The 25,642-nt window shown below is 41.6% G+C and overlaps 1 protein-coding gene across 6 annotated transcripts in view; it reads left to right on the top strand.

Annotated features, from left to right (window-relative positions):
* The first annotated feature begins 10,715 nt into the window (after nt 1-10,715).
* The window catches only part of LOC134205537 (regulator of G-protein signaling 11-like), a 177,296-nt gene continuing 162,369 nt past the window's right edge, over nt 10,716-25,642 (top strand). The window contains exon 1 of one of the 6 annotated variants that reach the window (XM_062680832.1): nt 10,716-10,765. The gene's annotated coding sequence lies outside the window, so the exon portion shown is untranslated. The other 5 variants (XM_062680831.1, XM_062680834.1, XM_062680830.1 and 2 more) reach the window with 5 other exon arrangements.

Below are 25,642 nucleotides of genomic sequence, written 5' to 3'. Positions count from 1 at the left end.
TTATTTATACACCAAAAATAATCGCTAGCACATACATTTTCCAAAACTGATTTCCGATTAATGATCGGCCACATCCACATTCTGCCATCGCCGAAGGAAGGAGGAAGATTTCACAATAATACATAATACCGCGCCACATCGATTTAATTGTAATTTTTTCACTAATATTTCTTACAAATTATTTCGGTGATGAAGGGAACCGGGATGATCAATATTCCTGCAGATGTTTGACTTTTGAATGACATGTCGCAGACGGATCAAATTTATATAGAGAGTGTATCAAGGATTAGAGTGTTAGAGAGTAACAGCACGGGCCGTTACCACGTGCTGTTTTCGAGCCAACATTGCCCTTTCGATGGAGCTTAGCAGCCGGTGGATGTCTTCAGATGCTTACAGCTTCGCCTCGTAGTCGACGTTGGAGTCAACACTCTATCGTAACCGCTTCCTGTTCTCTCGATGGTGATTTCGCCGGGAATAGTCTTCTTCTTATTTGCATTACATCCTCCAGTGGGACATTGCCGCCTCGTAGCTTAGTTATTAACTGCGTGGTTTCTGTGCCAAAATTCCCTTTTTAACATTTGTATATCATGAGGTCAACACGGTGTATGATGATACTTTTATGCCCAGGGCATAAACACGAGAATTTCCTAGACCGGACTGGAAATCGATCCCAGCCACCTTCACCATGGTCTTGCTTTGTAGCCGCGCATCTTACCGGGAATGCTGAAGCAGATTAACCGAGGAGCCCATGCCCGCCACCATCGGATAGTGATCCGAGTGGAGCTTCTGGGAGACGACCGGCTGCGAGAGGTTGTCGTTCATGTTGGCAATGTAGGTATGTATACAGGTCGATTGTTACATAGATTTCGGACCAACTCAGCCAAGTAGAAGAATCCGGGTTCACGGTCGTTTAGTGGCCTTCCTCCATGTCGTTGCTCCAATTGATGCCAAATGGGAATTCAAGCTACTGGAAATGATATATTGATGTTGCTTCCGCATTAGCTTGACAATGTCTCTCTAAAGGGCGGCTGATGAATCAACGCCGATTGTGGTTTGAAATGGGCAGTAATCATGTGTGTCTTGAGTGTAGTTAATCGTTTCATAAGTGGTAATTTCGACACCGACGGCTTCAATGACACTCAGCTGGAAGCTTTGCAGCAAGCGACCGTTGATGCTGTGCGATGGCCTTCCCTGGCCGGGCGATCGAGTCTCACGATGCTAAAGTCCGGGATATTGACGTTCACATCCGGTTTTAGGTGCGTTGTGCTAAAGAAAGCCACGTCTATTCCTTTCTACTCAAAGAAATCCTTCAGTTCGATTGTATTTCTGTTGAGCGGGCGAACGTTCCTGTTAACCAGGCCCACTCTAGAAGCGATTTTTAATAATGAACGTGCCAAGAGTAAAGGGTTGGTTGAAACGTGTTGCAATCACGTCGAGTGACGAGCTACGAGAATATTGGTATCGGGGAGTAAAGTGGAGCTGATTCTTCCGGTGAGACAGTTACGTTCTCCGGCTGTCGACGGGATCTAGATGGCCATTATCTGCTGGTTGAAGCAGGTGCATCTGGAGTTTGAATCGACGTTGTCGTCGCTGCCTGTCGTTTGTGCGGCTATAACAGTGGGAGGACTGGAATCGATCTATGTTCGCATTGGGCAGCCCTTGGTTGTGGCCCGATGATGATCACCACGGTAGGCGCATTTGAGGTTAGGTCAGTTAAGTGGGATTTGCAACACTTGTTGCACGAGGCATGTGGCAATTCCAGGTGCCATACCCAAAGTTGAAACACTTGGTACACTGTGTCACTTCATGATGCACGGGCCGGTATCACGGGCTCGGTCAACGACTGTGTAGTTGATCACACTGACCACTTTTAGGTCCTTCCCGGCAGTGGAGCCATGCTCCAGATAGACCAGGTAAAGCTCGCCATATGGTAACGTCCTTTTGTGCACGGTTTTTGGTTTCAGACTGCCTCTTTCGAGTTCGGCAACGGGCTCCTCTTCCATCATGTCGTGCGAGTCCTCGCAGTTTCGTGTCGAGGGAGTCATGAGTGTGTTTCGTGATTTGTTAGAAAAGGTTTAACTAATCCTACACCTCTCTTTGAGCTCATCAAAGCGCTCTTGTAGTGTCCCACCCAAATGGTGGATCTCAGAAGTTCTTGTTCTGGAAGGAGTGTTGAGGACCATTTTCAGTAACTTGTTTTAAACTCGTTAGTGGATCAGATGATTAGTCTTTGCTCAGCTCTTCCAGACCGGTATACCGTATTCGATCACGAGGAGGATGATTTGTTTGTTGACAGCAAGCTTGTTTTTCAGGGACAAAGACGAGTGATGGTTGACGACCGAAGGGTCATTTGGCCGAAAGTTTCATTTGATCGAAAGTGTCGTTTGGCCGAAAGGGTCGTTTGAACGAATAGGTCATTTAGCCGAATAGTTTATTGAAAAGTGAGAGACTAGGAATGAGAAGAGAGACGACTCACTACTCACTTCGCGTTCACATTTGACAGTGAGAAGTGATAAATGAGAAGTGAGATGTCTCACTTTTCACTCTTCATTTCTCACTTCTCACTGTAAAAAAAGAGGAGCGCAAAGTGAGTAGTGAGACGTCTCACTACTCACTTTTAACAGCTAGAAGTGAGAAATGAGGAGTGAGAAGTGAGACGTCTCATTTCTCACTCTACATTTTTTTCTTCTCACTTTTCACAATGGGACGTCTCACTACTCACTTTGCGCTCCTCTTTTGGCGTAGAATTACGTCCTTCGGTAAGATAGGAGGGTCATTCAGAAGTTTCAAGTTTGGGACCGTCACGAAAAGAGGTCAGGACAGGAAGTACGAGCCAATAACGAGCCAATAAAATAACAATAGCCGTTTTGCAACGAATTCCTGAGATTTTGGTATGAATCGATCAGTAAACTCTCTAAGATTCTATACAGCTATTGCAAACAATTGATTAAATGCAATTACATATTGAAAAATTTAATTTAGCCAGCCAATGTTGAAATTGCATTTCAACAGTAAATTGCCTACATTTTGGCTATTAGCCATCCTGCATAAACATGCATAAAATGTTGATGATCAATTTTCGCACCCACTCTCGCACTATACGTTATTCTACCTTCAATTTTCGCTCGTATCTTTGATACAACCATTTTTTTTACAGTGAGAAGTGAGAAATGATGAGTGAGAAGTGAGTCGTCTCACTTCTCACTCCTCATTTATCACTTTTCGCTGTAAAAAGTAAGAAGCGCGAAGTGAGTAATGAGACGTCTCACTACTCACTTCGCGACTCGCACTTTTGACAGCGAGAAGTGAGAAATGAGGAGTGAGAAATGAGACGTCTGACTTCTCTTTCCTCATTTCTCACTTCTCATTGTGAAAAATGAGTTGTGCTAAGTGGGTAGTGAGACGCCTCTCATCTCATTCCTAATTTCTCACTTTTCAATAAACTATTCTGCTAAATGACCTATTCGGCCAAATGTCCTATTCGGCTTAATGACCTATTCGGCCAAATGACCCATTCGTTCAAACGACAATTTCGGACAAACGATCCTTTCGGCCAAATGACACATTCTGCCAAACGACCCTTTCTGCCGAATGACCCTTTCGGTCAAATGACCCTTTCGGCCAAATGATCCTTTCGGCCGAACGACCTTTTCGGCCAAATGACCCTTTCGGCCAAACGACCCTTTCGGCCAAACAACTTTTTCGGCCAAACGACCCTTTCGACCAAACGACCTACCTTCAAGATCTCCGATACGGCTGATGATGAATGTGAATGAAACCGACAACAACGATCGAAGTTACTGCCTTCAAAGATGAAGTTTCGCCCGGACACTCCAATTGATCTTGTCAAATGAGAACACGTATTGGAGATGGAGATACTCCCTATGGACCTTACAACGTTTTCCTGGCACAGCAAGATATCTCAAATACTGAATCAGCCCCTTCCCTTGGAATATAACGCACTGGTCAACATTTTGGAACTGACCTCGAAAATTCAAATCATGGTCGAACAAACGTTCGAGGGAAGATCCAATGACGTATTTCAGGAGGACTTGCTGATGGCATACATGCACGGAAAGGGTACTATGTTTCCGGAAGTAAGGTCAGAAATATTTTTCCTAGTTTTTTTTGATACTATCTTTTAGTAGTTTTTACTGATGTGCTAACTACTATACATACTTATGCTACACATAAGTATATATTTAATAACGAGGGCTTCGAATAACGGCTGAAACTAAAAATATTGATTTGTCCTCAAGAAAGGCATGGACCACGATTGATTCATCTTGCCTTATCTCAACTCAGTTTGATTTTTTTCCTGTTCTCATTCGATTTTAATATTTTTTTATAGAAAATTGTAATGAATTTCCATGAAGCCATGTGAGCAATTTTCACGAGAAATTGAAAGAAATTTTTGTAAATAATTTTCAATTCATACTGTTGGAAAGTCCCATGAGAAATTATTAGAAATTTCCTTTGGAAGTTGAAAGTACTTTCGACATGAAATTGTAAGCAATTTCCATGAAAAGCTATAAAAATTATAAGAAATTGCAATGGAAAATTGTAAGGGACTTCCAAGGGAGTCCTGGACTGTGAGGAAATTGCAAGAATTTTCTTGTGTGTAATTTACATGACAAATTGTAAATATGAATTTCCATGAGAAATTCGTAGGATTCGGAAGATATTCTCTAAATCAGCGGTTCTCAACCTTTTTCTTGAGAGGTACCCCTTCGAACTTTTGCATTAATTGAGGTACCCCCTATTTTTTTTGCTATAAATGAGAATAAAGGTAGATTAGATATATGAAAACGGACCTGAAAACTAACGGGAACTAACTCTTCAGGAAGTTGGATAAAATTTTCATTATTCCGTGCAAAAATTCCAATTCAAAGTTAATTTAAATATCCAGCTTCCTACAGGACTTTTTTTTTGTCTATTGAAGACTTCCGAGCATCTTGAAGAGGGGCTTTCAAGCCTATCATAAGGGACCTTCTGAGCCTTTTGAAGAAAGACTTCCGAGCACCCTGAAAAGAAGTTTCCGAACCTCTTGAAGACCGTTTTCGAGCCACTAAAAAGGAAGCTTCTGAGCTTTTTGATAGTGTTCTTCCAAGCTTCTTGAACAAAGAATTCCGAGTCTCCAAGGGAAGCTTCCGGGTCTCTTAAAAAAGGCTTCCGTACCTCTTGAAGGGAGGCTTCCAAGCCTGTTGCAGGGAGGCATCCGGGCCTCTTGGAAGGCGGCTTTCGAGCCCTTGAAAGGGAACTTCAGAGGCTCTTCATAGGAGGCTTCCGATCGTCTTGAAGAAAGGCTAGAGAGCCTCTTAAAAGGGGCAAAAGTACGCTTCTAAGCCTCTTGGAAGAAGAATTTCGTGCCTTTTGAAAGAAAGCTTATGAGCCACTTGAAAGGAGGCTTTCGTGCCTCTTGGAAGGCGGTTTTCGAGTCTCTTGAATAAAGGCATCCGAGTATATTGAAGGGAGGCTTTCGAGCATATTGAAGGAAGCCTTCACAGCCTCTTGAAGGGTGGCTTCAAAACACTTTGAAAGCGGCTTACGAGCCACTTAAAGGAAACCTTCTGAGCGTTTTGAAAGTACGCTTCAAAGCCTTTCGGTGTAAGAATCTCGTGCCTTTTGAAGGGAAGCTTCCGGGCCTCTTGAAAGGAGGCTTACGAGCCTTTTAAAAGGAAGCTTACGAGCCTCTTGAATCGATTCTTCCGAGCCTCTGGAAGGCAGGCTTCCGATCTTTTTGCAAGGCGGCTTTCGAGCCACTTCAAAAGAGGCTTCTGAGCTTCTTAAAAAGAGACTTAAGAACCTCTTGAAAGGATGCTTCCAAGCCTCTTGAAACGAGACTTAAGAGCCTCTTGGAGGTAGTTCGGTTGTGGCCTTTCACAAATTACGTAACGCTGAAGGGGGAGGGAGAGGCTCAAGCCGAGCGTTACGATCCATACAAAAAAAATAAACCTTCCAAACAAAAAGTGTAACGAGGGGGAGGGTGGGGGTCCAAAATCACACAATTTAGCATTACGTAAGTTTAGAAAGAACCCTTGGAAGGAGGCTTCCAAGCCTCTTGAAGTATTTTGAAGGGAGGCTTCCAAGCATCTTGAATGGAGGTTTCAGAGCCTCTTGAAAGGCAGCTTTCGAACCGCTTAAAAGGAGGCCCCTGAGCATCTTAAAGGTACGCTTCCAAGCTTGAAAGAAGAATTCCGAGCTTCTTGAAAGCAGCTTTCCGAGACTCTTGATGGAAGGCTTCCGAGCATCTTGAAGAGAGGTTTCCGAGCCTTGAATAGATGCATCTGAGCCTCTTGAAAATAGGCTTTCAAGTTTCTTGAAAGAAGAATACCGAGCCTCTTGATATTAGGCTGCCGAGCATCTTAAAAGCAGGATTCCGTTCCCCTTGAATAGAGGCTTTCGAGCCTCTTGAAAGGATGCTTCCGATACCCTTGAAAGGAGGTACGAGTCTCTTGAAAGAAAGCTTCGAGCTGCTTGGATGGAAGCTTCCGAGAAGTGTAGAAGGATGCTTTCAATTCTCCCGCAAGATAGTTTGTTTCGATAAGATAGATTGCATTGAAGTTTTTTTTTTAAATTTGCTCATTCAACGTTTTGTCCTGTTGGTGTTTTATCGCACAGATTTGATTTACTAATCGCCATGCATAGTATGTTCAAAACATAGTTTTGAAATAAAAAAAAACTACACAATTATCAAAAGTTTATCAATAAGTTTTGATTGGAATGGTAATACAGCCGCCATTACGCATTATTGTCCGAGGTACCCCCTGGGGCCAACGAAGGTACCCCCAGGGGTACATGTACCCCAGGTTGAGAACCGCTGCTCTAAATAGATTCTGGAAGAATTCCTTAAGGAACTTCCGAAGAAATTTTCGGTGGAGTTGCTGGACAAACTTTCGGATAAGCAATAAACAATATACTTCTGGAACAACTGCTAGAGGAGAAATTCTTGGAGAAACATGCGGAGAAAATTCCTATAGGCATTCCGAAAGAATTTCTGTAGAAACATGCGGAAAAATGCTGGAGGAACTTCCGAAGGAGCTTTTGCAAGAGCTTCCGGAGAAAGACCCGAAGAAACTTCCGGAGGACTTCAAATGGAACTTCCGGAAGAATTGCTAGAGGATCTTCCTAAGAAATGGTGGAATTTCGAACCCAGACAACCAGAATGCATGCATAATAGAATTGTTTTTCTGTTATGCGATGCCTATGCGCACAAATTTCATCGCTTACCAGTCGCGAAAACACTTTTTACGTACAAAAGTGGAGGCGATATAAGTGTATTTCTTATCCGACGTTGCACGGAAGTGTATGCGATGTGCACGATTTTTATGCGAGTTTGTTCGTTATGCATTGCGATGTAGTTTGTGATAACAAACTCTGTTTGACAGATAATCCGATTTCATGTGAGTTTGATTGCAGGAATATGCGATGTCAACAAATGAAGCTGGAATAAACTCGTAAAATAGCCTACTGTGCGGGAAAATTTATAAATAAACTGATGAGCTTTGCACAACAATGCGAATCTGATGAAACTTGGATCGGTAAACGATTTTGATCGTGCATTCTTATGCGATGTGTGGTTGTCTGGGAAGGAACTCCTGAAGTCACTTTTGCAGGAATTCTCGTAGTAACTTTCGGGAGAATCTTTGGAGGAATTGCTGGAGAAACTTTAGGAGAAATTTCTGGAGGAACTTCCGGAAGAATTTTCAGAGGAATTGCTTGGAGAACTTCCGGAATAATTCCTGGAGGAACAATCAAAAAAATTTCTGAAGGAATTCCCATAAGACTTTTTAGAGAACCTTGTGGTGAAGTTTTTGAAAGCACTTCCGGATGATTTCCTGTAGGACCTTATGGAACAATTTCTGGGAAAACTTCTAATGTAATTGCTGGAGGAACTTCAGGAGGAATTCCTTAAGGAACTTTCAGAGATAATGCAGAAGGAACTTCTACAGAAATTCTTGGAACAATTTTCAGAGAACGGATTCCTGGCTCAGAAAATGATTCAAAATTTCCCAACAATTACCCAACTAATATATATTTGAGACGATTTAGTCTTCAAGATTATAGAGAATGATTATGGTTGGATCAAAAAGGTCAGGCACAAACGATGGATTGGAAAGTTTCAAATATGGTGAGTCCGTTCCATACTTAAAAATCTATATATAAAAACTGATTTCACTAAATACGGTCTGAGTTCAACGATGTATATTTATGATGTATCATGGATATAAATCTTGATCCCGGAAGTATAAATATATTGCATATATCCATTTGATATCTGAATGTATTTATGCGGGGCTTACTGTTGGTGATAGTGACCTCGGAGTGGACATGAAATACCAGGCACTCTGGAATGGGTCACTGGAGCTGCAGTAGAGCTAGCACTTTCTTAACTGTTTTAACAGACAGCTTTCTTCCATAACATCACTACCAGACAGTAGGGGCTAGTTTGTACACACACACACACATACACACACACACACAAACGACCCTTTCGACCAAACGACCTTTTCGGCCAAACGACCCTTTCGGCTAAATGACCCGTTCGGCCAAAAAACCCATTCGGACAAATGACTCTTTTCTGCCAAATGACCCATTCGGCCAAATGACTTTCGGCCTAATGGTTGGTTCGACCAAATGGTATATACGGCCAAACAATTTTCGGCCTAGTGGCATTCGACCAAATGGCTTTCTGACGAATGGGTTTCGGCTAAATGACCTTTCCCCATTATTGTGTAATGGGATGAAAGGTGGAATGGGCCGAGGCTTGGAGTTTATAATTTTATTCAATTTCCAGAGCGCTTTGGCTCAGTCTGGAAGAGCATGTATCTTGTTGGAGGTTTGGTGAGTGTATCTATGATTAGGGTGTTGCTTTCAGCTGAATCGTTAGTTCGTGTTATTCCTGGTCCACCGAGATCACCTCGTCGATTGCTTCAGGCGTTTCTTAGCGCGGTATAATTGACGTTGAAGTCATTATTTATTTTTTCAACCTAAGGCTGGAATGGTCTTTGCAGTACAGAACAGTCGTCTGTATTCAGCACGGTTTAAGGCTGTGCGTCGCTAGGTACGCAGTCTACGCAGGGTTCGTGAATTGTCTTCCACCTGATTGATCCACCTTGCTCGCTCCGCACCTCGCCTTCTTGTGCCCGAACCTTTCTACCTGACCAACCGCAGTCTTCCGATTTTTGCTTGGTTCCGATGGCTGGTTCTCCCAATAGCTGCTGCAACTCGTAGTTTTTTCGCCTTCATTTGCAATCATTTGCACCCCACCATAGATGGCGCGCAGCACTTTCCTTTCGAAAACCTAAGTGCGCTTTGGTCGCCCACTAGAATCGTCCCGCTTGTGGAGTTTGAGTAAATTACCATCAGCGGGTCAATCGGTGAGCAGCAAACCATGACTCGTCCTCTTCCTGTCAGAACTCCGTGGCGTGCACACGCACCGACGAATAGCTTTCTACTCGAATTCTTCAACCACCTCGATTTCGCAACCACCGATACAAATTCGTGGTGGATGGCTAACGTTGTCCTCTCTTGAGCCTATTCCTATCATGAACTTTGTCTTCGATGTGTTGATGATTAGTCCGATCCGTTAAACTTTCCTCCTTAGTCTGATTTAGGCTTCTTCCATCTTCTCAAAGTTACGTGCCCTAATATCAGTGTCGTCGGTGAAACCAAATAGCTGAATGGACTTCGTGCAAATTCAAGGAATTGTTCAATTACTATTTTATTCTCATTTATTGATTTATCACCATTGGGGAGACATTTCAAGATGACTGAATACATAATAATAATCGTTCAGTTTTGCCGTATTTTTTTGTTTTTTTTTGCTTTATTATTGTGATTTTATTAATAAATTTATAAGTTTATCACATGTTTTGTCGTTATATGCGAAAACATTATGCCACTTCTCTGCAAAGTACTCGGAGAAGTCGTTTGCTTTCTTCAATAGATCCCATCAGAACGCGGAAGTCACCCTTCCTTGCAATCTAAAAGTTACCCAATTTTTAAAAGCCAGAAAACTCGGCAGCAGATACCATATTTAGCGGAATTCTCCTTTGCATGATCAGTCGACTTGATTGGCTAATTTTGCCTTCAATCAATGATAAATGATTAGGTACTCAGGTACTCAGTTTAATAAAAAAAGAATCACATTTTTTTTCAAAACTTTTTTTATGACTATTCAAGGCACGACTGTTTCGATCGAATAGCTGTATCCAATTTGGGAATCCACCCTTCAATATTGAGCCGGTTCATTAACGGCGAAAAACATGTTTGATACTAATTTAATGACAGTGACATTTAAGAAAATTTCGCCACATGCATGACATTTCCAATGTCTTTCAAGGTTGTTTTTCACGAGGGGAGAAAAATGTTACTGAGCTTAGATGGAATAAGAACCCAAACAAAACATTCCAGCAAAGTAGCTTGCATCTCACAGTGAAATGCGATATCGAATGCCCGCACACATACGGTCCAGTAAACAGCTTCAGTTTTCCACCCAGATAACGGTTCAGATAGCAGTCGGTATCGCACTCACCACCACAGGGACGGTAACAAAGACAGACAGCAGTGGCATTTTCCAGTAACTTCCGGCAACGCGTGCGTAGATGTAACAATAACAAACACCCGAACGGTACTCAGTGGATTCTCGCGCCTGGTCCGTTTCTCAGCAGCACCCGCACGTTGGTCGGGTGGATTTCCAGTCCCAGTCAAACCGAGACTTTCATTGCGATGAGTTTACATAATACGTCGGTGTGCGGTTGCGGTTGGTTTGTAGTTTTTTCAGCAGAAAAAAAGATAGAGGTGAAAGGAACAGCAGCAGCAGTATCCGATTGTGTGGTACCATTGAGATAGGATTGCAAGGTTTTCTGTGAAAAGACGAGCAAGTGCACCTAATGATGAAGTGATGGCGGTGTGAGATTCGATTATTGGACCCGGGAAGTGCCCTCGGAAATACTGTCAGCTGCTGCTCCTGCGGAACGTTCAAGGGTGTGTGCCTCAGAAATTTTCCGCCGTCCCACGTCACGCCAGGGGTGGAGCGCGGTAGCGAAACGTTTACTGGTGGTGCTGGAGGATCAATTCCAAGCAAAAAGAGTGCATCTTAGAAGAATATGGAATATGGATTTCGAAATGTGCTGGATTGTCAGCTTTGCTTTTGTCGTACAGATGTAAAGGAATTCGATGGAAACCGACTATTTGATTGGAGGATTGAAGGGCCGTGTCTTCTATACGAACCAACTCAGCTCGTCAAATTTTGCGCTGTGCAAGTATATGAACTTTGAACACAATCTATTTGAGGGCGAGGGAAAAAAGCAATATGCGAATAAAGATTTCACTTGTTTGATCAACATCTTCAAACAAATTGTTTTGTATTACGTTTGAATCACCTTTCGCCTTTCTACTACACTTTGTGTACGTAGAGGCTGTATGTTTGCTCCGAAAACAAACTTTTCATAAGAGGCGTGGATACCCATGGTGTTATATACTGATCGACTTAACTCAACGAATTGATGTGATGTTTGTGTTGGTATGTGTTAAGTGCCAACTAACGAATGCGAATTCTCGCTCCACCTAGTGTTAAACTGTACGATCCATCTCAAAAATCCATATCCCAAGACCATTTTTTGGGATTACCGAATATTGAGATATCCGGGACAAAAGCTTAAAACCGTTTATGAAGATGGAAGAAAACAGATAACGTCTTCCAAGTTTACTTGATATATTGCTGAAAACCTTATACACTTTTTTCCCTTTTCAATCTTTATGGAAATATCAGCCAAAATCTGGAAAAGGCGCAAAATATGATTTATCCAACTATTATTCTAGCAGCACACATGCTTCACATAGGCTGCTGCAACTCATATGTGACCAGATTTAGACACCATCAAGTTGCTGCAACCATTTTTGTCTGACGTGTGCTGCTCGGGTACTGACATTGAGTGACTAACGCCCAAAGAAACGCACTTAAGGCTTGTTGCATAAATTACGTAACGAACTTTTGAACCCCTTTCTCCTAGCAAAAAATACTGTCGAAATGGCAACGTATGATAATGGATGAAATCGTGAAAATATTACTGGCAACACTTGAACTTTTTACTTGCTTCTTATGGATGCAGAATGTAAACAAGACGAATTGGAACCGCTTTTGACGGTTCGATCGCCGGTCTCTTTTCTACTTCCTCCGTCCTCACAAGTTACGCGTGATCAGACGTCCTTCATAAATTACGTAACGCTCACTGAGATAACCCCCTTTTCATCCTTATTTTTAGCAGTACATTGTATTAATCACGTATTTAATTTTGATTTTTTTAGTTTTGTTATTTATCATGCGTAACGATTCATAAACTCCTTCTCCTCATGTATCACAATATTTAAGCAATAATTTGTGCACAAAGCCTAACTATCATTTAAAATTATGATCCTTCTCAGGATTGATACGAGGAGGCTAACAAATTCTCTACACCAACTAAAACTCGCACTAAATCTATTTGATCTAAAACTCAATTTGCGCCAAATGAGCATCAAATATATGAAAAGACACGAATTTGATTGTGGCATCATAGAAATATATTTATAATTTGCATTAAGATTCCACTTCTTAAGTCAACAATTATTTGTGCCTTGGAAGAAACTTCAAAAGTAAGGAGAAATGAGAATTTTCTCTTTTAAGTTCTGTAGAGTCGATTTAGAAGACAACAGGAAGAAGAATGCACATTGATGTTTTTCTTTCCAAAACCGATTGGAAACTTGCAGAGCTTGTTAGTAATACTTTATTTACGTTATCCATCGTGATAGCGCACGGAAATACATATTGACAACATTGACGAGATCTCAACTAGTGGATTCTCGGTAATTCTAAAGTTTTGTGATTCAAAGTTGTAGCCATATCATTTTATGGGTATACATAAAATATATGTTACTTAGTGAATTTCAGATTGTTTAATTGATAATCAAAAATATCTGAAATAAGAAAACGATTCATTGCGAATATTCTAATGTTTTTACATATACTAAAAATCGATACAACCTTCGAAAGATCGGAAACATCTACGACAATGTGCTTATTTCGCTTGGAAACCACAAAGGAAAGTTTCAAAGAGAAAATACTGCTTGAGCAGAAATATGTTCTTCTATTTCGTGCTGCAAAGAATGATGAATAAAGAAGCAAAGCGTTCCAGTCTATCTGCCGAAATGGTTTGTACGATGTCGATGCTGTGGATATGTTTATTTCGCCGTCGGGATAGAAAAATACCGCCGATTGAAGTGATTTTCTAGGCCTATTCTACGGTCACATAACCAGTAGTCGTGCAGGCACAGGAAACCGTGCAAGCAGGTGGTGTGGTGACAGAGAGAAGAGCAGCTATCGCTGCAAGACTCCCCACGGCATGAGGGTGGGATCTTTTCCAGTCTTAAATCCGCGGTCGCGCGAGTGTCTGCTCAAGGAGAAAGGCTTTCTTCTGCACTTGTAAGAGAGTTTGGGTTTCTTTCCGTTATTTGTGTGTTGGTTCGTTCCCATGTTTGTATGACCGACCAATGGTAAGTTTTGTCCTTCTGTTTTCAAATGTGTTTTTATGAAGAGATAGTGCAAACAGAAATACCAAATTTACGTCATATCAGTGTATTAATATTCGCAGTTTCCAGTTTAATCCTTACGTTAACTAGAAGAATTAGTGATGATGTTTTCGATGTTTTGCATGTCGTTCCTTCAGGTGTATTTAGCGCCTTGACGTAATAAGATTATACCAATATTCCTATGATTTTGAAAGAGCTTAACAGTGTTTCTGGTGACTGGCTAAAATAAAAACCATTTTGTTTTTTTTTGTAATTTTGTAATATGTTATGGTAAATTAAAATCTATAGTTAATATAAAAAAAACTCAAAGATGCAGCCCAATGGGGTTGTACGCGAAGGTGATGTAGGACTACGCAGCAGTATGTAATGAATTTGTAACTATAGCAGATCAGATCCTGCGTTGCTCGCAATCAGCACATTTGTTTTTCAAATGTCAAATATTTGCAGCACCGCATTCTACAATGATTTAAGAACGATTGTTTTGAACATCTACACAGCAATACACAGTTTTGAAATTTTCCGATTAGTTATTAGATAATATGCCCTTTAGACTCGAACTACGCACATCACCCGATCCATCGTCGCCTTGATCAACCGTATTAGTTTATCCGGAAATCCATGTTCGTGCATTAGCTGTCATAGCTGATCTCGATCGATTGTATCATATGCGGCTGGGGCACACGACACCTTCCATCCACTCTTGCGGCAGTACATCATCCCACCAAACCTCGATAATTAACCAGTGCAACGCTCTAGCCAGTGCCTCATCACCGTGTTTGAATAGTTCTCCTGGTAGTTTGTCAACCCCAGATTTGTTGTTGTTCAGCCAAGCAATCTCCTCTTGGATTTCTTGAAGATCCGAAGCCGCAAAACGTATGTCCTGCGCGCGTGATCCCAAGTTCGCTATCATGCCGCCATCGTTCTCTGCCACATCGTCATTCATGTGCGTTCGTAGTGCTGCCGCCACCTTAGGATCACCTCACGCTCGTCCGTAAAAAGATTTCCGTTTATGTCCTTACACATATCAGGCTGCGGCATGTGGTCCTTACGTGAACGGTTTAACTTCTCATAGATCTTTCGTGCGTAATTAGCGCGGTACAGTTGCTCCGTCTCAATCTTCCTCCTGGCGCTTTTTCCTCCGGAAAATCGAGTTTTCTCTGTTCCGCGCCCGTTTGTATCGTACCTCGTTTGCCCTCGTGAGGTGTTGCAGCAATCTCGCACATGCTGCGTTATTCTTCTCAACTAACTGCGCCTAGCTGCTCTTCCGTTGGGAGTGCTACTTCCAGTTGCTGCGCGTAGTATTGGGCTAGTCTATCGTCTTGTAGCCGCCCGATGTTAAACTTCGGCGATGTGGCACACCGTCGAATGTCTTGAGCGCAGGCATACTGCATCGAAAAAAAATTTCCGTCGATTAGAACGTGGACTATTTGGTTTTCCGTTTCTTGCTTGTGTGATCTCCATGTGCCCTTATGAATATTATTGCGGGGAAGAAAGATGAAACTGCCCAGAATCCAAATAAATTTATCCTTGCGTTTTCAGAGGCACCAAAGAAGCAACGAACAGCTGTCATCTTTTTACTTTCGCTTTGTTGTATCGCAGCAAGCTATAAAATATGTCCATCAATGGTTCGGAGGTATAAGGTATTTATAACTTATAAGCACGTATAAATCGTCAGAACAAAACAGCAGCCCTTCGGAATTTGGTCATAGATTGTATCCAAAAATGAAAATAAATTTATCCACAATTTGCAAACAACTTTTTGAATATTAGACATTTTCTAGACTTCTTCTTGGGCTCATTATGATCGGTAACCGAAGGTCTCAGGGAAACCGCAATAGCGGTAAAACTAAGACTGAACTAGTCATAATCAAAATAGTAATATTCGGTTTGACAATAATTGGCTCTGTAACTAAAAAATGTTCATACCGGAATCCCCCGGCGGTGGAAGCTCACATGTAACCTGCCGTGATGCCATGTTTTGCGGCTACACGCAAGCCGCAAGCTGGCAAAAGTTACGAAGTTGGTAGCATGAGTTCCAGCCATAATCGACATCTATCTTCCGCGGCGGTGTACTCTAGCGACTTATCGCTGGTCCGTGTGCCAACCTTGTTGTAGGATATCAGCTATCCTGATCGTCACTCTTGCGACAGCACTCTACTGTTCTACACTCTTCTCCACTTCGAACCGAGGCCATGTAAGCAGATGTGCTCAGCTGTTTCTGTCATATCTTCACGTACATTGATTAGTCTCGTCGATGAGTGATCGCAGAAAAATGCTATAGCTGGCGCATAATAAAACGGAGATGTTAGTCGGTAAGTCCTACGCCTTCAAAAGTCATGTTCAAAAGTTATGTTGACTATGCCTGCAAGCGCGTGGACGGCGATAGCGGCACTGTCGAGGATGATGTCAAGGTTGTACTCCAGCAAGCGCAGGCTGCTGGCGGTTTCAATATTGCGTCAGTTAGCTGGGCGAGCTCGTGGTTCATTTTTTCATAGTTTGTGCAGGGAAATGGCTTTTCTGGGCATATCTTGATGAGCTCAGCTCCGATACCATCCTTACCAAGACCTTAATGGTTTTCAGCTGTTGGATGGCATCCTTAATTTCTCTCAAGGTGGGGGCTGGTTGTCTTCCGCTGAACTGACGTAGTCATCGCCTCCGCTACCTTGACTTTCACTGCCTGTACTCTCAGCGCCATTTAATTATTCCTCTTAGTGCTGCTTCACCTTTCGATCACCATACGTTCGTCCGTCAAGATGCTCCCATCCTTATTCTAGCACATTTCGGTTCGTGGCATGAAGCCTTTGTTGGATGCGTTAAGCTTCTGATAGAACTTGCGTGTTTCCTGAGAACGGCACAGCTGTTCCATCACCTTACTCTTCGCTTCTTCCAGGCGGCGTTTCTTCTCCTGAAAAAAGCGCTGTCTCCGCTTCCGTCTATAACGTTCCACGTTCTGCCGGGTACCTTGCTGCAGCGAATCTGTCTGCACTCTTCGTCAAACCAATCGTTCCGTCCATCAGTAAGAACGAGGTCGATTTGTTATTCTGTCTGCTGTGGTGATCTCCAGCTATACCGTTAAGGACTGTGTGGGTAGTAGAATGGCCATATTCTTGGATGCAACGAAATCAATTAGTCGTAGGCTGTTTTCGTTCGTCAGCCGGTGGGCGCTGAACTTTCCAATAGTCGGTCTAAACTCCTCCTCTTGGCCATCCTGAGCGTGCAAATCTCCTATGATGATTTGAGATCGTGGCTTCGGCAGCTGTCGTACTCACGTTCCAGCTGCGCGTAGAATGCGCCCTTATCATCATCAGTGCTTCCGGCGAGTATTCGTGTGCTCCAGAGAAAGTGGAGAGATTTGCAGTTCCACGAACCGAGTTCCCAATCGCTAGTCTGTTTTCATCACAGTGGTCTTCGCCGATTGTTCCGGTCCGTACTCTCTTGTTGATTATTCGTTGCGTAAGTTTTTCTAAAGGCTGGACCTGACACCAAACTTCTTGATCGAGTACCTTGCATTCGATTTGATTACTTCGCTTGACGTTCCGTACGCGGTCATCGTTACGTCATCGGCGAATCCCACTAGCTTGACTCCAGGTGGGTGTTTCAACCCCAGTGCGCCATCGCACAGCATGTTCCACAGCTGCAGACCCAGGATTGAAACCTGCATTGATTGCAGATGTTCCAGATGCACTTGAAGTTGTCTGATGATCGAATTATTTTCCCTCACAGGTTTCTCTTTTTTTTTCCTCTTTCATTACACACTGTCCACCATCATTTAATAGAGCCACTTCCATCGTAATAAGCTCCTTCATGAACTTGTTGAAAGTCACAATGTTAACTGGGTAGTAATGATGCTAATTGAAGTTGAAGATGTGGCGGTCCACTAGTTCCAACGAAAGCACAGCGTTGCTGATATGCCGATCATAGAATGATGTGCTCCTACGTCCTTTCCAAATTAGATTAGGGGTTTCAGGTCGTTTCCTCTTCTTCTTCATTGGAATTGCATCCCCCACTGAGACATTGCCGCCTCGCAGCTTAGTGTTCATTAAGCACATCATCAATTATTAACTGCGAGGTTTCTAGGTGAAGTTACCACTTCTGCGTATGTATATCATGAGGCTAACACGATAATACTTTTATGCCCAGGGAAGTCGAGACAATTTCCAAGGGTCTAGACTGGTACCGGGAATCGAACCCAGCCACCCTCAGCATGGTCTTGCTTTGTAGCTGCCCGGGCAGAAGCCGTGAACAGAATAACAAAACATGATATGGACTTGATTGATATAAGAGATAAAAGAACAGGCAATAATATCAAAAATTTGCACCGAAATATCATTTCAATATCACGATATGCTATGGATAAGAACAAACTAATGGCACATGATATTGATCACTTATTACAAATAACATAACTTGATCTTCTAATGATATTTTAGTGCAAAATTTTGATATTATCGTCTGATCTTTTATCTCTTATATCAATCATGTCCATATCTCATTTTGCTATCTTATCAACATTTGATATTATTGAGCTATTTTCGGCTTCTCGGGTGTGCATCTTACCGCACGTCTAAGGAGGGCCCCAGGTCGTCTCCTCGTGGAGAAGAAATTTCACGCATCCGCTATAGGAGGGCATGGGTTTTCACTTGTGGTTTTCCTTACAGTCGTTTCATTATTGCCATAACATAAAGAATTGACTCTGGAATAAGCAATTGACCTCTCACGTTATTTAGAGCATGTCCAGGTCCACGTAACGCTAAAGTGTCGCCAAGTTTCCAACGCCTGTGTAGCCGCGTGCATCTGTATAGTTAGTGAAGGAACTCAGGAAAATTTGCCAGTCCTGAGAATCTCCAGCAAACACGGCCAAGTCCTTCGGATTAATATGGCGGGCGGCCATTTTTTACACGTCAAGAAGATATCTGCATTTTTTGGTTGGTTTAAACACTGAAATGCCCTGCCGGAGGCAAAGATAGAGGAGGGTTTTGCCCTTTACACTGACCGTAGGCTATCGACGGTGGATTTGGACAAATTGGCAGTTGGGATGTGGCATTTGACCTCAGTAATAAGGGTTGCTGACGTTTAATCATCCTCCTCTTTCACGCGCAAAGGCAGAATTGGATTTGTTTTCATCGGGAAACGTTTCCCGATGAAAACAAATCCTATCCTGCCTATGCGCGCGAAAGAGAAAGATGATTAAACGTTAGCAAGCTCTATAGTGTTGCTGGTGGTGCAATTTGACCGGTTACATATAGCCCCGAGGATGGATTGGTAGTGCCCAGAGAGATTGAATTGATGTTTTGTCTTTCTCGCAGAGGCGCGGCCACGTTCCGAGAAGTGGGTAGGACAAAAATTAAATTTTCAAATCTACAACGGGTGGCAACTAAAAATTTGAATGATTTCAATACTTTTCTATAAGAATGATAGTGCTGTCACAGAAATATGACTTTATGCGAATGAATCCTTAGAATTGTTGCACATACACTTTCACTCCAATATCGCTCAAAACAGTAAGTACTGTGGCGTGCATTATATTTTTTTCAAGCAAACAAAGATCATGGGAAAAGAACACGGTCAAACATTTTAGGCTTGAAAATGTTTTGAAAACTGTCATAGCATTTTTTGGTCTACTGAGCTCCATTGTATACAAAAATGATTGTAAGGCCAAAGACACGGAGTAACTCATAAGCAGGATCAGAAGCAGCAATCTGGAAATCGAAATGGCACATCCGTACAACGGTCATGTCATACCAGCAAGACTAAGCTGCGCCGCTCGGCGAATTTCGGACCATATGCTCATGTTCGTTAGTCTAAGTTTAAAGACTAAGAACAACTCTTTATATAACATATATCAGATTGAACTGTACTCCTTTATATTTTGTGTCCCGAGCCATTAGTTGCCACTCATTAGAATACTTTTATGAAATTTCAGCGACTTTCCAGAGATCCTCTCGGATTTCAAGAAATTTCAGGCATTCTCACTTCTCAGATAAGTTATAAACTACTTATGATTATTAAGACAATCATTACATTTCTAGCATGTCTTCAAAAATTTACACGAATTTACAGAAGTGATTATGGATTCTTATAAATTTTATAAAATATTGGATGGTTTCAAGCAATTTCACTAAGTTCTAGGAATTCGAACCTTTAGATAGCTTCAGCAACATCGCTACGATCCACCGGTAAAGCTTATGATTGTCCAAGATTCTTGTTCAGTACTTTTTACGGGTTTTCAGAAATCTCAAGAATAATGTTACTCTGAATTTCAGAGTTGTTTCTTTCTAACTTCTAAGATTTCATGCAAACGTAGGTATATTTGTGATTCCTACAGATTCCAATACACTTTTAGAAGCTTTCAGAGTTTTTCTTCTCATAGATTTGCTACCAGACATCCGGATCATCATAAACTGCTTAATATTTCTGTGATTGTTCTCTCATATCCTTGTTTAGTTTCTCAACTTTTGGATACGAGCTCGGCAATCTAGTGAATACCGCTTCTGCCTTATAGACAGGAGGTCTGGCAAAGACTACATCACATAATGTGGCACTTTTCTAAATTAATCATCGATCTATACTCCTCTTCATCTACCTTACCGAGTTAACGAAGTTTCCTTTCCGTGATTTTGTGATACACACTTATATTCCTCTCCTTTCCCTGACTGGAGCAGTAGATAGTAAATACCAACCTTCATTCACTTGGATCGTAGCGCAATTACCATTTCTGACCAGTCACGGAGCAACGGAAGCAACCATTGACAAGTACAGTCAGTCTTAGCGATATTAAGCTAAGCTACATCCTTGTTTAGATATTCCACTTTTTGATTAATTCACCAATCAGTCAGTAAATTCTATTTTTTTTTTAAATTCTCTGCGCCTCCCTGAACTAGCAGAATTAATTACATAGGGGGAATGACGGCTTTGGTAGGTTTTGTTCTATTATTGTCAGGGGGGTTTTTTATTACTGATTATACTCAAATTTGGCTTAAACATTCTTTGCATATCAAAGAATATTGTGGCCAAATTTCATAAAATTTTGTGGACAAAAACCCCCCTGACAATAATAAAACAAAACCTGCCAAAGCCGTCTTTCCCCCTACTTCTAGAAAAGTTTTAACAGTTTTATTAAAGAGCAGAAACTTTTAGAAACTTTAAGGTTTCTGGCAAAATTTCAATACATCAATGAGCACTTTATGGAATGGATAGAGTTCCTCATAGCGCTTTTAGGAATATATTTCTTCTTCATAATCCCGGAAACCTGCATGATTGTCAGTTTAACCTCTGCTAGTTTTCAAACCTGTTATTAACCATTAAATGTTTTAATGATATTTTTCTAGATCTAGAAATTGAAACAGTATTGATAGCATTAGATCTTTTAGTTATTCGTATGCTATGTTCTTACCATAATCATGGGTGGAACAATGCTTCGACTGTCCTACCCAGGCATTTTCATGCGTAGAACATGCCCCACATTGTCCCACTCACTAACGGCGCTACTGCTTTCTCGTATACTCGTATACTAAGTATACTCTAAACCAAACTGCTCGGCTCGGAGACCCATAGTGTTGTGTACCAAGCGACTCAGTTCGACGAATTGAGGTGATGTCTGTATGTGTGTGTACAAAAAAATGTGAGGCACAATTATTTGTACTTAGCCGTTTTGCTTGCAACAGGCTGCATTCGACGCGGAATCCTGTCTAATTTTTCGCTGCTCAAAATTTTTTCAATCGGCCATTGCGTTTCAGAGTTATTGAAAAACATTTTTTTTTCTCCATTTTTCCCATATTTTATTTCAAAAACTGCCGCAATGCTTTCAAATGAACGCAAATAAATGTGAATTGTTGAAAAAAACTGAATATATCTTCCTAAAGTGCAATATGCCCTCTCTAATGTGCACAAGATCTAACACAAGATCGTGTATAATATCACATAAGATGCAAAAGTGGAGGCAATATACGTACTTCCCCATACGATTTGTGCATATATTATTATTATTATTATTTATTCAGACTAAGGCCGAAGTGGCCTGTGCGGTATATAAGAGTCTTCTCCATTCGGCTCGGTCCATGGCTACACGTCGCCAACCACGCAGTCTACGGAGGGTCCGCAAGTCATCTTCCACCTGATCGATCCACCTTGCCCGCTGCGCACCTCGCCTTCTTGTGCCCGTCGGATCGTTGTCGAGTACCATTTTCACCGGGTTACTGTCCGACATTCTGGCTACGTGCCCGGCCCACCGCAGTCGTCCGATTTTGTGCATATATCGCCTCCACTTTAGCATCTTATGTTGCATCATATATGATTTTGTGTTGACTGGGACACGAGAAAGGCACTATCACCGCTAGGTGGATTATTCTGGGTTTTTTAATCTTTACTAGCGAAAAACCCAGCTTTGCCCGGGTGTTGTAAATGTCACAATAAGCTATTTGTAGCACCGCACTCTAGATCAATTTCCGTGCGTTTGTTTTGTTTTCCTCAACAGCTAACCCAAAATTGTATTCTAATTATTTTTTTTACATTTCCTCGGTTAACTCACCAAGTTTTTGTATACACAAACCTTGCGGATCCCAAAACGAATCGATTAGGGAAAAACCCGTTCGCGAGTTAAATCGTCAGGAAGGAAATCTCAATTAATTTTTATTATATAGAGATTTAAGATTTTGTATAAGGTATGGCTTGAGCGAATTAAAATATAATTCAATATTTCTTCTATTTCTTCAGGCAACAAGTTTTCAAACAATTATTACTTTTTATACTTCTTCATTTTAATACAAACAATTTGTTCTGGACGAAATGAATAATGAAATTCAAACCCATTCCCAATTGTATTAGTTCACTATAATAGCCTGAGGGCCAACCCAATCAAATCTTTCCGGCAACGACTAATGAAATTTGTTGGATTGTTGAATTTCAAAACAATTTCAACACTAAAACAAAAAAGCTGAGTTGGATAAATTTCTTCATATTAGCATGACAATTTTGATTCTATTTTTGTTCTTGAAAAAAAAGCTTGCGGTTCTATTTATCGGGAACAAAGCCCTGGCATCCTAACAGACTGATATCGCTTTTCGTCGCGCCGAATGCTCCTTTGTCCAAGGAAGGATAATGTGGGGTATTGATTTGTTAGTAGGTACTGTTTGCCAGGAACTTCCAATTGAGTGGGAAAGAAATTCCTGGCTCCCACCTGACTGGATGTCGATTGCCTATGGCTGTTTGCTATTCACCGGGGTTGCTGCTTGAACGACGATATCAAAATGCGAAACTCGTGAGAAAAGGTATTTTCTGCTTTTTCTTTTGGATTTTCTTCCAGGTAGGTGTAGGGGCCAGTGGGTCATAATGAGCATACCAAAATTTTACACAGGGCATACTTGGGGGAAAACAAAATATAGGTGATTATAAATTTAAATTGCTCTCACGTGAAAGTTTCGAAAGAGTGGGACATGCCCTACAGTCTTATCTTAGATTGTTTTTTTTTTGTCTAATACGGTCTTGTTATGGACGTGAACCAATTTTTATCTGCTGTATTTATATTTACAAAGCATGCGTATCCATATCTTTGGTCTTCTTGAATATGTTATGTATTGGCTGGGAGCGTTAAAAATGACCACAACCAAAAGAGGAAAAGAGATTCGCTCTAGCAAAGTCGATGTTTACCGATAAAAATGATGTTTGCAGTAAAAATAACGATTTATTTTGCTTCCAAGCAGTGCACATAAAACACGCTCGCCGTTTGTAGCACTGCGCTCGCCGTATCTCTCCTACGGGTCAGTGGAATGGGTGAGGAAATGGAAAAAAGATTCCATTGGCATACGATGGTTATAGCTCTGGCTCAATAGCTATCTTTGCCTTTCGCCAATTGATGAAACCGTGGATGATAATGGATTTTCACACAATTAGTGTACCCGAGCGATAATACGATAATTGTTGAACTATTGATCCAGGCTTTGGTGCGTAATGATGCACACGGAACGCATTCGAAGTAAATGTCCGAGCCAAGTTTTGTGGCAGATATGCCATGTTCTGGATTTTTAAATTTCACATGTTAAACGATGGTATTGTGTACTATTTGTTGTGCCTTGTCGTAAAGGTTAACACAGAAATCCCTGGAAACTCATAATGTTATATACCCATTGACTCAGCGCATGGACTTTCCTTACCTTAGCTGCAAAAAAAGAAGACCATGTTGAAGGCTCGGATGAGTGGGTAGTTTTCTCGGGCGGCTCAGATAGATAGTTTTTTTTCGAACCATGGGAAAATTGTATTCTTGCTTGAGTGGTATACACAGACTTGTAAAAAGTACCGTAAAATAGCTATTCGCCAAATTTTATGCCCCAAATGAACCAGAACGGTTCGTAAAAAAATGTACATTCTTATGCCCGTCTGTGCCATAGAATTTGCATAAGCTTGTTTCTGCTTGGAAAAGGCAGATTTTTATTGATATTTTCTAAATTAATGATCGCCTTGCCGATTGTTTTTAATTTTAACTCCACGTTTATGCTCCCATTTTGTTGAGAAACAAAACCATTCCCCGGGCGCACAATTCAGTTTGATGAAAAAATAACCGTCACCAGTATTTTGATTTTTTCCATCGTCTGAAAGAAGAAAATCACGAACTTTGTTTAGGAAGTTGAGCCCTTCTTCACTTTTCGATCCAGTGAATGCCTTCAGCCACTTGCTAGATGCCCATTGAAATCCCATCTAAACAAGTTCAAGTAGTCTTCCCTTTTGCGAACGTTCTTGTCTTTTATCGATTCGTGAATGATGATGGCAATCTTGTCTCTGGTTCCGTGCTCATTCCTTCTGCATGTGCTCCCTGGTAACCGGTTGGCACTTGAGTAGAAATATTCAACTTAAACTTTTACGCTTTGCTCACTCTTGCATGTGATATTGCTTAGCCAGTACGGCAGCTATACGGAAGGATTTAATATTCAGCACCAAATATTTCGTTATTAGAATGTTTTCTTTGCAGCCTGTGCCAGTTGGGTCCAGTATTGTAACACACTTTGAAATCAATGGAATGCTTTATTGGTACCAACGAATGTAGAATATTAATCTCATACAGACATGTCTGCATGAATTGATGAATTTCTATGTGTATCAGTCATTCTTCAACTTGCTACTTTAGAGAACTTAATCGATTAATGACAATCTTCCTATACACCTGGTTGGCTACAACGTCGGTACACCAATGCTTGGCGTATGGTAGAGCTCCATAGCTGTTGGCGTTGGGCGATGTTTCCACAAACGTTTTGGGTCCTCAGGTCCGATTCCACCGCGGGCAACCAGAGCGTGTTTGTAGTCTTCCTCGAGGTCGCCGCCCTCCATCCGGTTGTTTGTTGAATATTGTTTCCGCTATTTTTTTCTTCCGACATTCACACTAAGTGACCAGCCCACTGAAGTCTGTCGTATTTTATACGATTCACAATATTTTCTTCTTTGTTAACTTGATACAACTCGCAACAATACGTTTTTTTTTCATTTCTAGACTAACATTTGTATAGGGCGTAACAGCCAAAAGTATTTTTTTTCAGTTCTTTGTATATTAATGTAACTATGTATAAAAGAAATGGAGCACATAAAATAAAAAATCTTACGCATATGCGACCAGGAGCATATGCGACCGTGTGCTGATAGTGCTGGTCCTCTTACGGCAAATCCCATAATCGCGCCCTTGAGTATTTATTTATTACCAGACTAAGGCCGGAGTGGCCTGTACTGCACATAAAAGTCTTCTCCATTCAGCTCGGTCCATGGCTGCACTTCGCCAACCACGCAGTCTGCGGAGGGTCCGCAAATCGTCCTCCACCTGATCGATCCACCTTGCCCGCTGTGCACCTCGCCTTCTTGTTCTCGTCGGATCGTCGTCTAGAACCATTTTCAACAGGTTACTGTCCGACATTCTGGCTACATGCCCGGATCACCGCAGTCTTCCGTTTTTCGCGGTGTGAACGATGGATGGTTCTCTTAACAGCTGATGCAACTCGTGGTTCATTCGCGTCCTCCATGTTCCGTTCTCCATCTGCACCCCACCATATATGGTACGCAACACTTTCCTTTCGAAAACTCCCAGTGCGCGTTG

This window comes from Armigeres subalbatus, chromosome 1 (genome assembly GCF_024139115.2).
Source record: "Armigeres subalbatus isolate Guangzhou_Male chromosome 1, GZ_Asu_2, whole genome shotgun sequence".
NCBI classification, from domain to species: Eukaryota; Metazoa; Arthropoda; class Insecta; order Diptera; family Culicidae; genus Armigeres; species Armigeres subalbatus.
This window is presented reverse-complemented; position numbering and strand designations above follow the sequence as displayed.